Genomic DNA, 12615 nt, shown 5'->3' on the forward strand with positions numbered 1-12615 from the left:
GTTACTTTGTTAAACCAGTCACTTTTCTGTAAGTGAGGATGGCGACAAAATCTACTTGCTGAAGTGACATAAAGTTCATTTTAAAAGAAGATCTTGCTGTTTTCTTCCACTGACTTCCATTCCTGATGGACATGTTTGAAAATGTGTAGCTTTAAAAATATAAGCCAACAATTCACACTTTTGAATGAAATCCCTTTCTGCCTATATGTATTAGGACTGAGTGTCACACTAAGAACCTGCCTCTTTGGGTATGTCTGCACAGCAGCTGTGAATGACTGACTCGCATTAAAACACTAAAAATAGCAGCGTGGACGTTGCAAAGCCCAAGCTCCAGCCCAAGCCACCACGGTGTTTTTAGCATGAGCCCTACTAGTGCAAGTCTGCCTTCTCAGGCTGGGAGGCTCGCTCTAAGCTGCAGTGTAAGTATACCCTTTAAGAGGCAAATGGTATGGAGTTGATGTACTGATAATGTGAATTTCCTTCGTTAGTCTCTTCTACTATGCTTATGCTGTGTTAAGTGGACAAATTTGAACATAGCTGCCATAACAGACTTCATCTTTTCATTTTCTTTTAATGTTACAATTTAAAGTCTTTCTTAAAAAATATCCCTGTGGGATAGAGAGACATCCTGTCCCCTGCAGGCATTAAAGCTTACTCTGAGAGTTCTCTAATCTGATTCCGTTTTCCCACCATACTGTAGCTTAGCTCCTGCTCTCCTTTGGTGTCTGATGCAATCTGGGTTTTAAATTGACAGCTGTCAAGGTTCTCAGTGAAACTGACTGTTTGCCTAGCCATCCCATCCTCACAAAACAACCACAAAGGTAAAAAAGGTGGATAGTTTTAAAAATCATGGAATCTGAGACTCACCAGGGGCCCCTTGCAGAACATGGTAGAATGAACCCCTGAGTGCTCTGGGGCAGTCCATCAGCATCCTCCCCCATCTGCTGCTGGTCACGCACCATCCTTCCTTCTGCACAAGCAAAAAACATACACCTTGAACTGTGCTCATGCCATCTAGTGGCTCAACAGCAAAAGCTAGCTTCTCTTAGATCTGCAGATCCAGAAAAGAGACATGCCCGTAGCCAAGATGTCCGCCACTGAAGACAACGAGAGCATGCTCACTCTGCTGAAAAAGGTGGCTGGAGGCACCCTCACAATTAAAGCTAGTTGCTACGCTCCAACCAACAGTGTTTGCTAGAATCCTCCTTGCAGGTACAATCAGGTAGGATGTCAGAAGCCAAGGACCCTATTTCCTCAGTAGAAGATCAGATGCAGGACATGGCTGCCCAAACTGAGAAACACCTCAGAGATGTACAATTAATTAAAGTGAATTAGCTGATCTGGAAAGCAAATCATGCAGAAACAACCTTAGAATCAGAGGGGTTCCTGAGGGAGCAGAACAAGGGAAACCTCTGGAATTTATCCCCAGCCTTTTAATAGAAATTCTTGATCTGCCTGAGGAAGAGCCAGCAGGTCTTTGTTCCCAAAGCCTGCCCCTGGGGCTAAGCCCAGAGCACTGATCATTAAATTTCTCAGGTTTACAACCAAACAATCCATCTATTCAAGGCCACAGGGAAGAACTCTGGGGCAATGGTTTCTCAAGATTTTGCAAGGGATATTGTGGATAGCAGGCAGTTTTGCCAGGCCTACGGGAGAACAAAAAGGGCTAATGTTGAAATAAGGAACGGTACAGAGTTCAAGCATAGGAGTTTCTGGTCGTCAGGGGATAAGGTACAGATTATCGAGGGGTGCAAAATGCGATTTAGGAGCTGGTGGAGCAAGGATCACATAATAATCTGCAAATTCCCCGACTGGGGGAAAAGTTTAACCGGTCAGAGTACAGACATCGAGATATGGGGTAAGTTATCCACACAACAGCTACATTCGGTATGCTGGGTATAGTGAGTGAATACGGGGGTGGGGATAGGTCTACCCTCATATGGTGGGGTTTAATGTTCAGCGGGTTTTTACTACATGGTAGTTTTCTCCATTGTTTCATGTAGTATTGGGAGGAGTGACCTATTCATTCCAAAAACCTCAGGAGGTGGAGAACTTCATAAATAACCTATAAACTACTTTTGATGTATTTTGTTCCTGATTAGTATAACTGCTGGCACTTTTTCTTTGACAGCCGTGCAGATCTAGTCCCCATTACGCTGACAGCTATGCTGATCTAACTAGCCCCTGTTATGTTTACTCCCCACATACTTTGCCCAGAACTGGGTGTGGTGAAGTTGGAGTCCATATACAAACTGTGTTTTCTGTATGGGGGTTTTAAATTATGACAAAACAATATCGAACGGACACGCAGCGAGTGTCATTGCTGAATCCTGAATGCCACAGCTTTGCTAACTGTAAATCATCATGCCTATGATTGCTTTAATGAGCTGCCTGATGCTGAGAGAGTAGAAACATAAAACTCCCTCGTCCAAACCCTGCACTGGTGGGCAATAAGGAATCCTGACTGAATCATTTCCTAACAACCACTAGGTTGTTTTATGTATGGAAAGCTGGCCTCTCGTAAAGGTAGTGATGTTGAAAAGCTGCTTCGGCTGCTGCACAGAGGAGCTGAGGAATCTGAAGATGCATACACAGACTACAGTGAACAGCAGCGACTCAGGGCTGTCTTCACATTGTTGGGAATCCTGAGAACAGATCTCTGATTCAGATTGTCATGCCATTGCTGGTGGATATCTGCAGCATGGACCTAGGGATGATAGTAAGGGAAGTTTCCATGCTCACTTCTGCTTATCTCCTTACATTGTTGCAAGATTGAAATGTAACCATTAAACACATTTAGTGTGCAAACTACGTGTCTGGGGATGCTGGCTTACCTACATGCATTTCAGGTTGGGGTAATAGTTGTTGGATTAATAGTTTATTGTTTGAAAATGGTTTGAAATATAGGAGATGGCAATTCCAGCAGGAATTACTTGTAATCATTTGGTAGAGAGGGTCCTTGACCCAAAACCCTGCTGAGTCCATTACACCCTACACACAACTCAGAGACTGATATAACCATCAGTGGAATGCTTGTTGTGTTATGGAATATAAATATCAAACCTTCCAGATATTTGTTGGGGATGTATCCTGTGTGCGATTGTTGTTTATAATACTTTTCAAAGCCATTTAAGGGTTTGGATGCTGCAGGGGGGATCCTGGTGAGCAGTGACAAGCTGTCTATGTCTGCCCCTGCTGGAGTATCAGAGCATTTAGCTATATTTAGCTTGAAGTGTTCTTTCAATGCCTGATAATGGATGACATTGATCCCACGTGTTGCCAAGTATGTGACTGTTCATCTGTTATAATTTTTTTCATTTCATTATGTTCTGTTTTGGTCTCTTTTGTGTCCCCTTTGTAGTGTCTTATTTCTTCACCCCTATTTCTTCCCCCTTCTTCCCTCCTGATCTTAATACTCAGGAAAATTCCACCCTTCATGACAATGATTTTCATCAAGCTTCTGCAGGTGGCTGTAACTAACAGTGACATCTCCCCCCAATTTTCCTGCACCTACCTTGTTCCCTGGAGGTCTGGCAAGTGGTGAGCATCTAGCAAGATAATGCTAAATCTGTGGAATAAGTGTCCTGGGGCATTTCACTGATAGACTGCCCCTCTCGGGGGGTCCTCTGTGGGGAGTAGAATGAGATGCAATAGAGCACATAACACAAAATCCCATTACTCTTGGTTGTAAAATCACACATGACAAAAAATAGTTAACAAATTTGTCCTGGAATATAAAGGGACTTAACACTCCAATTAGAAGAAGAAAGTATACTTATTATTTGAGAGGAAAGGCAGATGCAGTGCTTTAGTAGGGGACACCACTGATGAGGCTGCTAAATTAGAATGTGACTGCTTCCCATCCAGATCCAGAGGGTTAGTCATACTCTTCCATAAAGCACTGATCTGAGTCAATTTCAGATGATCAGGGTGGATTCTTAACCCTTAAAGTCACCATAAATGGATGTGAACTAATCATTGCTAATATGAATGAGCCTGACCTTGATGATCCTGAAACCTTTCATAGGTTATTTTACTAAATTGACGGAGAACCCTATTGTAATTGCTGGGGGATTTTAATTAAGGGCTTGAATCTCTGGACAAATCTTACCCTCAGTGTCAAAACAACTAAAATCAGAATAGTTCTGGAATTGCACATTAAAGACCTGGGCCTATGTTATACCTGGCAGTTCATACATCCAACAAGTTGGGATTATTCATACCTTTTCCCCAGTATAAGTGTCCTATTCCTTTCTAGGTTTTTTTTTTCCCTCTCTCCAGGGACTTGGTTAATTCTGTAGTTGATTCCTGCATGGATAAAATTACTGTCTCTGATCATACCCCTGTAACTCTTTGAATAGCAACAGATCCAAGTAAGTAACAGCCATGTATATGGAGATTGAATTCTTCATGTTTATTAGGTCCCTATTTCAATATTCTTACTGGAAAATAAATTTGCCTGTTGAAGACAAATGGACCTTCAGCATCTTCTAGCAGACTATTGTGATAGACACCCAAGCCCTATTTGAGAGGTAGAATTATTAGTTTCACTTTTTCCAAGAAGATGGAACATGGAGAAAATATGATGGCTCTTGAGAAAAAAGTAAAAGAGCTTGATTTGTCTTATGCCACAACCCCATCTTCAGATTTGTTGTGATCCCTGATCAGTTATCGATATGAACTCAACAAGCTTCACTGGGTACAGGCTGAGTTTGCCCTATTTTGACTCAGGTAGGATTTCTGGGAATAAGGTGAAAAAGCTGGCAAGTTGCTGACATACCATCTAAGATGGGGTGGGAAAACTTTTTAACCCAAGCGCCACATCTGGGTATAGAAATTGTATGGCGGGCCATGAATGCTCATGAAATTGGGGGTTGGAGTGTGGGAAGGGGTGAGGGCTCTGGCTGGAGGTGCAGGCTTTGGGGTAGGGCCAGAAAGGAGGTCAGGATGTGGGAGGAGGCTCTGGTCTGGAGCAGGAGGTTGGGCTGCGGGCTCTGGGTGGGGCTGGGGGATGAGGGGTTGGGGGTGCAGAAGGGTGGGATGGGGATCAGGGCTGGGGCAAGGGGTTGGGGTGCAGGCTCCAGGTGCCTCTTACCTCAAGCACCTTCCGGAAGCAGCAGCATGTCCCCCCCTCCGGCTCCTATGTGAAGGCACAGCCAGGCAGCTCTGCGCACTGCCCTGTTACGAATTATACCTGAGAGGACATGCACACAATTGCTGCGAATTATACCTGAGAGGACATGCACACAACTGCTGCGAATTACACCTGGTAGGACACACACACAAATGCTACGAATTACACCTGGTAGGACACGCACACAAATGCTGCGAATTATACCTGATAGGTCATGCACAGTTCGAATCTAGGCTGAGGCACATAAACAAAGTCCACAACTGCAGAGTTCCCAAAAGACATTAAGTTTATTACGCTCGAGCGTGATGCCCCCCTGCTAGCCAGGAGGGGACCCTGAATACAGATTATACAAAGGTTATATACTTTTTAGCAAAGCATGTTGCCCTTGTGCATTGGAAACCTTAGCCAATAAACAAACCCTTTTCTTATCTACCACCTATCCCTGCTTGGTGCATTCCTTGTGCTAAACCAGTATGTTAATTACACAGCATGGTCCTAAAGCCATGCATCAGTAACTTTTATTATCAGGATGGGAGGCCTCACATCAAAGGCCAGGAGATAGGGAGTTAGAGACTGACAAAAAACAGATACTGGGAGTCAAGGCAGGCTGGAGACAAGGGGGAGGATTTTCACAGGGATGCAGTATCTAAGGCACACTCCTGGTGCATGATGTGCTTGCTTTTAGACAATGGTGGGCCCCAAACCAAAATGGAGTCACATGTGCTAACTTTTCCTTAACAGCCCCGTCTGCATTGCCCCGTCTGTTCCTAGCCAATGGGAGCTGCAGAGCCCCCTGGCTGCCCCTATGTGTAGGAGCTGGAGGGGGACATGCTACTGCTTCCAGGAGCCACGCAGAGTGGGGAAAGCCCCTGACCCCACTTCCCAGCTGGAGCATGGAAAGCCTTGGACTCAACAACGGGAGCTCGAGGGCCGGATGCAGCCCCCAGGCCATGGTTTGCCCAGCCCAATCTAAGACAAAGGGTCTCAGCATGTGGAATGCCAACCATCTGTATAAACATGGTAAATTATGTACATTATCTAAAGGTTATTAATAGGTCTTTAATTTCTATAATATCTGCATAAACTGGATGCAAACCCCTGCACAGATACTTTGAATCAGATTTTTAGAAACATTACCACAAATTATCATAGCCCATCATGGAAATCTTTCTGCTCCCCTAATGGAGGATGAGTTAATTAAGATGATTAAGAATATGAAAGTGAGGAAAGCCCCAGACCAGCTGGCTTCACTGCCGAATTCTGTAGACACTTCCTTGAACTCCTATCTGACAAGATAACTGAAATGTTTAATGAGTCATTTCCACCCTGAGGGAAGTCCTACTTTCAGTTTGTCCTAAACCAGGAAGTGATGCCATGCTATGTTCTAATTATAGGTCAGTTTCACTTATTAACAGTAATGTTAGAATATTGGCAAAAGTTCTGGTAGTGAGGCTGGAAAAGGGTTGGAGCTCTCTCATACACCCAAATGAAGTTGGGCTTATCAGAAGCCATTGTGGCTCTGATAACCTTTGACAGCTTACTGGTTAGTAAGTGAAATATAATGACCCCAAACCACAAGCCATTTGAGCCTTAGATGCAGAAAAGCCTTTTGATAGGCTGGGCTGGAGGTATGTGTTTTATGTGCTACAAAAATTTAGATTTGGACCCTTTTGTAGTTCCAGGATCCAACTATTATACTCTCATCCAACCTCTTGCATCACTACCAACAATGCACTGGATGCCACAGCGGTTGAACAAGAGCAAGGCCTTATCCTCTGAAGTTTGTTGGTCTTGTAACAAAGAAAAAGGTACCCTGATGCTGTGCTATGGGACTGTCCAAAGAGTCAGGTAGGTGTGGAAAGAGGTGGATGCAAGAGTTTAAACTGCTCAGCTTCAGCAGGTGAATGTCAGCTGAAAATTATATCCTAGGTTGTTTACCTGCTAAGCTGGGTTTAATTCTGCTACAAAGACTTTGGTTCTTGAGGGCTGCAGAGATCACCAAGGGTGCGATTTTACAAAAATTGGAGGAGAAGGCGTATGCCCAAAATAAGAACATTGGTATTTGGACCTATTTGAACAGCCAAAGGAAGAATAGCTTCTCACATAAAGAGCAATTATGTGAATCTGAAGAAACGTAGACCCTGGTTCTAGATGCATTTGGATAAAAATATTGAGATGCCTCAAAGAATGTCAGACTCCATTCTACATAACACTTCCTCTCCCTCTCCCCCACCAGTCTTTTTTTCCTCTCCCTACTCATGTATGTCTTCTCTTATTTTGTTACTGTTACCCCTGCTGTAACGTTATATGTAAGTAGTATTGTCCAGTCTTACAGCTTTGACAAGTTGTAAAATTGTGTAATTCCATAATTCTTTTGGTGATCCCGTGAAGTATGAGTATTTGGAAACATACCAGCTGGACTTACCTTTTGTATTTCTCATTGTTTCTTTATGAAAACCAATCAAGAATTAATCATAAAAATTTAAAAAATCATGGAAACAAGGACTTGATATCAGTTGGTAAATTCAGCCTTATCAATAATGTCCTGTCTATGCTAACAAAACTACTGGGTTGCCAGATCCAGTTACAGTGGGTAATGTGCTAATTTGTGGTTTAAACACAGTTCAGCTCTGCTTGTGTAGACAGGACTGAAGTGTGTTTTAACTATGTTTTCTATTCATCTTGCGTACTTGAACACTGCATTACTCCTTTTAGGAAGAAACTAAACAATTCTGAATAGAACAAGGACAATCATTTTTTTAAACAACTTTTTTTTCTTCCTTTTTGGGGCCCTCTCAGCACGAAGTTTATAAACTTGTGAGCTGTAATCCTGCATAAGTACATTGTTTCCAGCAGGATTCTAATAGAGCTTCCCTAACCGACAAATTTGGACAAATTTGTTTCTGCCCACGCTCCCACCCGGTTCTATGAGACTCTCTCCTGAGGTAGGCTGTAGCACAGTTATAGTACAATTCTTAAATAAAAATCTTTGTCAGTGCTGGTTGAGAATCAGTACTATGAGGATGGTGAGCCATAGCCATGTTTTAGAGAGAGAGATGGTTGTCTGGTGTTTCAAATCCATGTGGTTAGAGATAGGCAGCATAATTCAATGGGTGGTACACTGGATTGGAAATAAGGGATTGTGGGTTCGGTTTCCATCTTTGATATAGACTTCCTCTATCAACTTGGACAAATCACTGCACCTTTGTACTCACTTTGCTTGCCTTTAAAATTGCAATAATGCTTACTTACCTTTTGCAAAGCATTTGGAGATCTGTGGATGAAAAGAGCTACGTAAGTGCTGTGTTTTTACATTTGCTGTTGATTCTTTAATGTGTCATTTACAGGGAATTAGTGGTATACAAGTTGCCACTTGCTGGAGCTGATAGTGGGGTCCATTTAAACCTTAGTGTATCCTGCCATTTGAGATATTTCCCACCACATCCGAGAGACTGCATCACCTAAATGCTCAAGAGTCTGGGTCTCATGAAAAGAGAGGAGGGATGTTAGTTTGGAAATGCTTGACCAAGACAGAAATATAATGGAGTGTTACAAGGGTTAGGGCAGTGGTGCCCAAACTTTTCCTGTTGCGCCCTCCCTTTACAGTAATGGAATCTATCCGCGTTTTCTTCCCCCCTTACCACTCCCCCCCATTACTGCACAGTTGGCTCAGCAAAGGAGCTTAGGCTGAAGGTGGAACTATATGCCTGGACAAAAGAGAAAATTTAGTCTGCACTCACAACATAAATCCGTACCGACTCAACACTTTTATGAATCTCAAAGAAAGAAAACTGGGTTCTCCAGATGCAAACCATCAGGTCCACAGCCCTCCACATAGTAACCATCCACCACAAAACACCAGTTTTGATGTGTTGGATGAGGTGTCAACAGACCACTCCCCTTAATTGCCACAGTTGACCAACCTATCCTACCCATTTGGCTACTGCTTTGCCACATTCCACAGCACCTGGGAATGCATAACATTGGACCAATGGGTCTTGGAAATCATTCGCAGTGGGTATTCCATCCACTTTACTTCCCTCTCCCCCTCCCCAATTCCCTTCCCCATCCCTCTTCAGGGACCCTTCTCATGAGAGTTCACTACAACAAGAAGTGTATCACCTCCTCCAGTTAGGAGCCTATGACGCATGACCAGAAAGGGTTAAGCGTCCTGCAGAATAAATTACTCAAATTCAACCCTTAAAAACATATAAGGAGATAATGTTTGTGGTTTTGTGTATTTACATATATATTGGTAGATGTTAACAATGTAATCAAATAGTCCCTGTCTATGCTGTACTCTGTTAATTCAGAGATCAAAAGAACATCTTAGCATTTAAATGAACTGTAAACACAGGATATTACTGTATTCATCTCTCTTTGAAGTACATAGCCAATCATCTATGAATGGTGGGAAAACAGGCAATTGTCTTATGTTAATTTGTGTAGCTAAGTACCGGTGATGGACCTACTTCAAAGTCGCCCTGATTGCCTATTGTAAGCCAAGGGACTCCAACCTGTCAAAGAAGGCCTGAAATTATATAAAAGATCCTTGGGTCCTGATCCTGTCATCTCGATCTGCTTAAGCTTCATCAGGGACGTTTGAGTCACAAGATTGAGATCCCAGTTTAGCGGGAACACCCTGAATATGATATTGGAAATTTAACTATAACCTATGGACTAAATTCTAAAAGAACTCTTTGCAACTACAAAGTTCATCATCTCTGCTATGAATCCGAACCTCAATAAATTGAACTCATGTCTGTATGTATATTAATCTTTTAACCATACTCTCTCTCTTTTCTTTTTTAATAAATTTTAGTTTAGTTAATAAGAATTGTCTGTAAGCGTGTATTTAGATAAGATTTGGAATATTCTTTAACCTGGGAGGTAATGTGTCCGATCCTTTGGAATTGGTAGAACCTTTTCTTTTATATGATGAATAGGATTTTCATTAATCCTCATCATATTTGACTTGGGTAACTAGGTGGAGGCCTGAGCCTGGGTTACTTTAAGGGAACTGTGTAGACTTCTGAGTAACCAGTGAGATCTAACAGAAGCTGTTTTGTGCTGGCTTGGTAAATCTAAGTATTGGAATATCCACCAGCTTTGGGGATTGCCTGCCCCATTCTTTTAGTTCACCCTAATTGAGTGATCTCAGCTAGCTCCTCCAGGACCCTGGTCACATAGAACCGGTACCTCAACATCTACGAGGCAAAGGTTTTTTCTCTTGCTATTTCCTAATACCCAAGAGAAAGGGCGGTTGGAGGTCTCAAGTTTGTCAAAGCTCAAAAATTCAAGATGGTCACTGTAGCAACAACTATTCCAGCACTGGAACAGGGAGTCTGGTTTTCGGCCCTCAATGTTCATATCTCAATCTTACTGTCCCACAGACAGTTCCTCAGATTTACCCTAGGACAAGACCACTACCAGAACAGAGTACTCCCCTTTGGGCTATCGTCGGCTCCAAGGCTCTTTCAGTAGTGGGCTCTTACCTATGCTCTCAGGGGATCATAATCTACCCCTGCCTGGACAATTGCCTCCTCAGAGCCCGCTCCTTCAGCGAAGTCGACCAGGTTACCAAAACTGCAACAGACTTGTTCACAGAACTGGGCCTACAGATCAACACCCAGAAATCAACCCTCATCCTGGTACAATGCCTGGAATTCATAGGGGCTGACCTCAATTCATTACAGGTCAAAGTGCTCCTACCCCCCACAGGTTCCTCTCCTTAATCACACTCAGAGAGACAGTACAAAACAGCCCCCAAATATCAGCCAGACACTGCCTCCATCTCTTGGGGTATATGGCAGCCAGCACAGCGGTGATACCTCATGTCAGGCTTCCCATGTGGTGAAATGAGGTGCAGCTTGGTCTACAGACCAAACAGAGAGACACTAGACAAACCTCTGTCGCTGCTCACCATGGTCAAAAACTCCCTGGATTGGTGGAAAACCCCAGCAAACTTTGCAAACTTTTCGCAAACTTCTCTGTTGTTACTTCTCACCACTGACACATCCCTCATAGGTGGGGTGCACATCTAAATGACTTTACAACACAAGGCAAATGGTCATCCACGGAGACATGCCTCCACATAGAATCATCGGACTGGAAGGGACCTTGAGAGGTCATCTAGTCCAGTCCCCTGCACTCATGGAAGCATTAAGTATTATCTAGACCATTCCGGACAAGTGGTTGTCTAACCTACTCTTAAAAAATCTCCAATAATGGAGATTCCACAACGTCCCTAGGCAATTTATTCCAGTGCTTAACTACCCTGACAGTTAGAAAGTTGTTCCTAATGTCCAACCTAAATCTCCCTTGCTGCAGTTTAGGCCTATTGCTTCTTTTCCTATCCTCAGAGGTTAAGAAGAACACTTTTTCTCCCTCCTCCTTGTAACAACCTTTTACGTTCCTGAAAACTGTTATCATGTCCCCTTTCAGTCTTCTCTTTTCCAGACTAAACAAACCCAATTTTTTCAATCTTCCCCCATAGGTCATGTTTTCTAGACCTTTAATCATTTTTGTCGCTCTTCTCTGGACTCTCTCCAATTTGTCCACATCCTTCCTGAAATGTGGCGCTCAGAACTGGACGCAATACTACAGTTGAGGCGTAATCAGTGCAGAGTAGAGTGGAAGAATTACTTCTCAGGTCTTGCTTACAACACTCCTGCTAATACATCCCAGAATCATGTTTGCCTTTTTTGCAACAGCGTTACACTGTTGACTCATATTTAGCTTATGGTCCACTATGACCCCCAGATCCCTTTCCACAGTACGCCTTCCTAGGCAGTCACACACAAACTGCAGCTGAAGTTTACCCTCAAGGTGACTTCCCCTTTTCACATGAACCAACTGATCCACCTTCCGACATTTTACCCTAAGCCTCACTGTGATAAAAGAGAGGCTATACTGCAGACACTAGATGTTAGGAGAGCCCTGGCCTTTTACTTGGATAGGACGAAGGCTTTTAGGAAGTCTCCCAAGATTTTCCTTTCTACTGTGGAAAGATCCAGTGGGGACACACATCTCAAAGAACCATTTTTACTGCACAAAATGAGTAACTTCTTTGTTTCTTATGATATATAACTGAAATCTAGACATTAAACATAGCTTTAAATATTTGTCTTGTTTGTTAAAAATAAAATCTAAATTCTCCAGATTTCTCATTTTCTGTTGTTCAAGTGTGCAATTTGCAATGAGAGCTGCTTGGCCCTACCCTGACATTTTTCCGATTGTTTCTTGAGGTCAAAGAATAAAGAAAAAATGCATTAAAAATAAAAATATTTGCCTTGTTGAGCTGTAGGATGTCATTACTAGATCTAAGAACCCCAGAACAAAATTATTTAAATGGCCTGTGCTCTTGCATTTCCCCCGGGGGGCCCTTTGGGGTTTAAGAGAGAAATAATAGGGAGGTGGTGTTAATGGGCACTTCTTCTCTTCTAGTTCTGTGAAACTTACAACCAGCAAAGGAAGATGCT

The sequence above is a fragment of the Lepidochelys kempii genome, chromosome 7, assembly GCF_965140265.1.
Source record: "Lepidochelys kempii isolate rLepKem1 chromosome 7, rLepKem1.hap2, whole genome shotgun sequence".
Lineage (NCBI taxonomy): Eukaryota > Metazoa > Chordata > Testudines > Cheloniidae > Lepidochelys > Lepidochelys kempii.